Below are 5,498 nucleotides of genomic sequence, written 5' to 3' on the forward strand. Positions count from 1 at the left end.
TAACTAAGTAAGATTGACCCAAAATCTAATGAGTTGACTTTTTAACATCCCTATTCTATTTACATAGGATCAGGCATCATCATAGCATTGACTAATGCTTGTATTAAACTTACTAATCAACAAATATGAAAACGAATTACTGCGATGTATACTGCATAGACGTGTTATCGTGCAGTTGGCAACGGAGGGGCAGATATTACTGTAATGAGCCTGGATTCGAATCCCATTGCTGTCGTGTAGTTGCTTCCATCTCTCAGGCACAAGTGTGAGGCCTTGGGAGATGGGCTTCTGGCAGTCAGTGGATTAAGGCCTCCCCCTTAACGGGGGTACGCAATTGAACCCCCTCATATGATGTCGGGCCGGAGTGTGGGGGCGCCGCCAAGGCGACAGAATCGCCTTTTCTTGTAGCAGTGGAAAACTGAATCTAGCCAAGTTGCAAGGTGATTCAGCTGGATTCCCTGTCAAACCCATATATAGCTTCACGAAAGTATATCATCGTATTGCTATTAAAGGATAAATTAATTACACTTTTTCTACTTGATACGGTCATTCTGCACCTATTCTCAAGGAATGAATATCCATAGGATATTCTACTTAATAAGTAGTACTCTCTTCATTCTACCACATATAATCAATTTTCCATTTTAGGCATACAATCCCTAATCACCTTCACGCGAAGTCAATACTTGTAAATTAACAAAAATATTGGGGTATTAAGTTATTTGAAATTTTTGCGAATAATCGGTTCCGTTATTAGTTAGCCAATAACTGCATTATCTATTAAGGTTAATGTAGTTATGATATATCCTAAAATATCATATACGAAAATCAAAGTCGACCATCTTCAATGATATTCTAAAATCCAAATGGAGTAGGAAAATAGTTCTATGGTACTCCAAATTAAATTCATTCCATTTTACGTTTTTCAGTAAATTATACCCGTTTTTGGGTTTATACTAAAACAATTTCAAATCACTTTTTTCAAATTTTGTGAGTAAATAAGTAATTTGATATAGAATATTCTTTTAAGGGTGATGTGGCGTTTACACTCAAATAGTTTAGTGTAAATGGTTAGAGATGCACTAATTAGATTTATACAATTTAATTGTATATACTTATAATGTAATAAAGATGTGATCAGTTGCTAACTATTTGCTAAGTACAAATGTATTTGTGTTGATATTTATAACATAGATTGTTGACATAATTAGCAGTTAGTAATTTAAGATGGGTAGCAACCTAATAAGACCCATATCCTAAAACCATAAACAGTTGATAGTTTAGGATTTGGTTTGATTTACCTTTTTTTTAAATCAAAGATAAACCAAATTATATTTTGTCAAACAGTAAATATAACCCAATTTTCCGCCTAATCAAATTATGAATACCCCTAGCTATACGTAAAGGTGCATTGACAATGTCACGACCACAGCTCCCTAGTGCTAGTGAGCGTAGTTATTTCGCAACCAAATTAAACTCATCGGTCATAGGCTCATCATAAAAGAAATACTTAATTCAAGGCAATAGTCTTGAAGGTAAATGGGTTACAACCAAGTCAAAATCAGAGTATTTAGGCCAGTTACATTGTTCACTAGGACAATGCTCAAACATGCAGCGGAAGGTTCCAAGAAGAAGTAATACGTATGGGGACATATTAATTCAGCTACCTAACTACTTATTCATAGGTTTCTCCCAACACCTTCGTCACCTCGGTCACGATCAACCTGCACGTCAGAGAAATAAACATGCAGGGCTGAGTATTTGATATACCCAGTGGACTTAGTGCCAAAAATAGTTCTTATTCAATTGTCAGCCATAGTTGAGTGAACGCGGGGTTTTTATTTGAAATAAGTCCCGCGTCACTAAATCCTTTTTCATTTCGTGAATTTGATTGCGAAATCACATAAACATCATATACCATATCTGATCTTATGTGAACCAGGAATGTGGTCACATTCCACGACGGTCACGGGACCGGCCAACTAGAAGGCTAGCACCCAGTCCCATATGTATACACTAGTCCGAGTAGGGTTTGCGACCCTACTGGGACCCGAATTCGATTTAACATGATTGACATAGCCAACAGATATGTAATCATAACATAAAACGTGTCATGACAACTCATTCAAAATATGTTCACGTTTTCACATAAAATCACGTTTTGAAAGAAAAGCCCACCTCGTTTGCTTAAACTCTCAATCGAGCGTTCCTCGACTTGGTTTCACTTGACGTGCGACGACGTCCCCTTAAACAATAAATATTTTTTTAAAATTAGACTTGAGCAACTATTTATTTTGCGTGCATGCATTCCTAAGTGTGTGATTATTTTTACTTTCTTCTTCCTAAATCCATAAAATCCTTGAGTATAAATTAAATCAAAAGATTTAATTTATTTGGGACTTTGCCGAATTATTCGAGCATTAGTTAAATTCCAAATATTTTAACTTTATCGTCGTGGAATTAATTAACGGCTATCCATCATTTAATTTGGCAAAACATTAGGAGAGTCTATAAATTAAATTCAATGTTCTTGTCATACTAGTGTTTTAATTAGTAGCCCATTCTATGATTCCATCGATCATTAGACCATTCTCAATTAAATTTTCTTGGATTAAGTATAAAATGTAATTGGGTAGGGGAGGTCCAATTGAATTAAATTACATGGTCTAAATTTTATTGAGGGCAGAGGCCCAAAAACGTGGCCCCAAATAATTTAAATAAAAGAGCCCAACTCTTTTCTCTTTTTTTATGAACTCCTTGGCCCAAATAAGGAATCCTAAGCCCAATAACCTAAAAATTGAAAAAGGCCCAAATCTATACTCCCTATCCGTCGGCTCTCCCTCTCTTTCCCCGGAAGGGATCACCTCATACTTTGCATAATACATTTTATAATACACCATTAAATAGTTGACAAGTGGAACCTATTTTATGGTTAAAAAAGTTTTTCTGGAAATTATTCCCTTCACTTTCTTACTACCATATTTGATCAAAATAATTTTGTTAACTCTTGTTAAACAAATATCACAAGTCAAATTTTACTTTTTTAAAAAGATTTATATGAGAAAATGTAACTTTTACGTATTCTGAAAAATATAAAAATGTCAAAAATTTCTTTTTTTATTTTACTTTGATGATTTATCTTTTAATATCATTAAAAGAATGTCGCTCTTATATAAAATTGTGAATAAACTAAAGCTTGATCAAATTTTACGTTTTATATCGCTATTATCTCAATATAAAATTTATTATATATATTCTATAAAAATAAATGCAAAATTTTATTAAGTTTAAAAAGGTTGACATAATTAGTTGACTATATTTTTTTTAAAATTCGGTTTCATTATAATAGAATCAACTAATTATATCAAAATTAATTAATTAATTAAAATTTTGTAATTATTTTTATGGAGTACTATATTTTTTATATTATTTTGCATTTCGATAATATCTATATAAAACATAATATTTGGTCAAATTCTAGTTAATTGCATTTTTATATAAGATCGACATCTTTTACAATATTAAAAATTATATAATCTCAATAAAATTAGAAAAGAAATAAAAATGAAATTTTAAATTTGATAGAATACATAAAAAATTAATCTTTTTATATAAATATTTTGAAGTAAATAAAATTTGACTTATTAAATATTTTTAACAATTTACGTAGATTCTTTGATTAAATATAATAAGCAAAAGTGCATGAAATAACAAAACTAGGGAATAATTTCTAGAATTAACTTTTTTAACCATAAAATAGGTTCCATTGTCAACTATTTAATAGTGTATTATAAAATGTATTATTCGTCTCTCCTCCAAAATCGACAGCCTCCGATCTTCGGCGAACTTCGCCGATTCGCCACCGCCGTTTGCCGCCATGCACCGCCTCCGATTCTCCGTCGCGAGTGTCGCGACGGCGCTCCTCCCTTCCCCTCTCTCTTTCTCGAGTTTTCTCTCACTCGCTGCGCTCTACGCCGAGCTCCAGCGCGTTTCCTCTCCGGCGGAAACGGTGTTGCCGCAGCCGTCGATTTCTCGCGGTGTTGTCACCGCTATCTTCACAGCGGGGTCGCCGCGGTTCTTCGAGCTTCCGCCGTCAATTTCTGGTTCCTTCGCCCCAGCTCTTGTCGCGGTATTACCGCCGTCACAGCTAGTCACCAGCCGCATGGTCAGGAGTGAAGGAGTCGGCTCTCTCTCTCTCTCTCTCTCTCTCCCTCTCCCTCTCCGAGCCTTGGTCCCGGTCGAGAGCCCAGCCGCTCTGCCGTCCATCGGCTAAGTCCCCGTTCTCCCTTTTTCTAGTTCTTAAATTCCATTTTATTGAAGTGTTGTATGTGATTCAGTAGCATTACGGTTTTGATCCGGGTAGGATCTCCGGTTGGTGAATTTTCGGTTTGTTCTTATCTCGTTGGTATAGTCCATAGATTTGTTGAGGTGTTGCTTGGTAGATAGAGCAAAATCTGAACTTTTTATGCCTAGGGTCATGAATTCTTACCTTGCTGATTTTGAGCAACGACGGTATCTTATGGTTCTTTTGTTTCACTTATGTGATAAGCTCCTAATTTCCTATGTTACGCATGAACTAAACGTGGCAGGGGTGCGCAGAAGTTTTACTCTTCTTCCTACAGTATATCATACTGTCACGATTTGGAGTTGTGGCGCTCTAACATGCTTGAATTTAAATTCCTACATGATGATATGGCGCTTCAAATGAACTTGAAACGGGGTGGGATTACTTTCACTGCAAATGCTCTGCTGCTCCTTACTTCTAGCTTCGATCCCCCTCACTCTCCAACTTGTTAATCTTGCTGAGTGAATATGTTGTGGTGGAAGGGAGTGGAACCGAGGGGCATAGTATATATATATATATATATATGGTACTTGTAACTGAAAGCTGCAGGGCTGCTGGTAGTGTAGGAAAAAGGGGTCCTTTGGCTGCCCTTTGTGGGGCTGATTCCTCTACACCAACGCAGGGTGTACTCGTGTATTAAATGCATTTGTACATCCTCATTTGTTGCCTTATTGCAGGGTACCTCAGCCCCTCTGTTCTCTCGCTGCGGTTCACTGTATTTTGCAGGTACAAACGGGGATGGAGGCCGTTGAACTGAGGTGTAAGGCCCCTGCAGCTTCATTGCAGCCCTTCTCTCTCTGCTCTGACCCGTGGCAGCCTTGGCCGAGGAGTGCAGGCCGTTACAGCCTTCCATCTTGCTTCTTTAGGCAAGTTTTGGTCTTCATCGAATGAGGTAGTGTTGCGTCCTATTCTTGTTCGGTTTGTTTACTATATGTAACGACCCGCTAAGCCGATATTATTGGAAATAATATTATTAGCTTGATTATCTATATCAGTAACTTTTAGGCGATTAAATCCGAGCTACGATAGATTGTTGTTGTTGTTTGACGATAGGAAAGTGAATAGAACACATAAATATATTACACCTCTATGAATATAATAAATTTAAATAAATAAATAAATAAGATCCCAAAATCAAAATTTTAACGCCCGG

Source organism: Salvia splendens, chromosome 20 (assembly GCF_004379255.2).
Source record: "Salvia splendens isolate huo1 chromosome 20, SspV2, whole genome shotgun sequence".
NCBI classification, from domain to species: domain Eukaryota; kingdom Viridiplantae; phylum Streptophyta; class Magnoliopsida; order Lamiales; family Lamiaceae; genus Salvia; species Salvia splendens.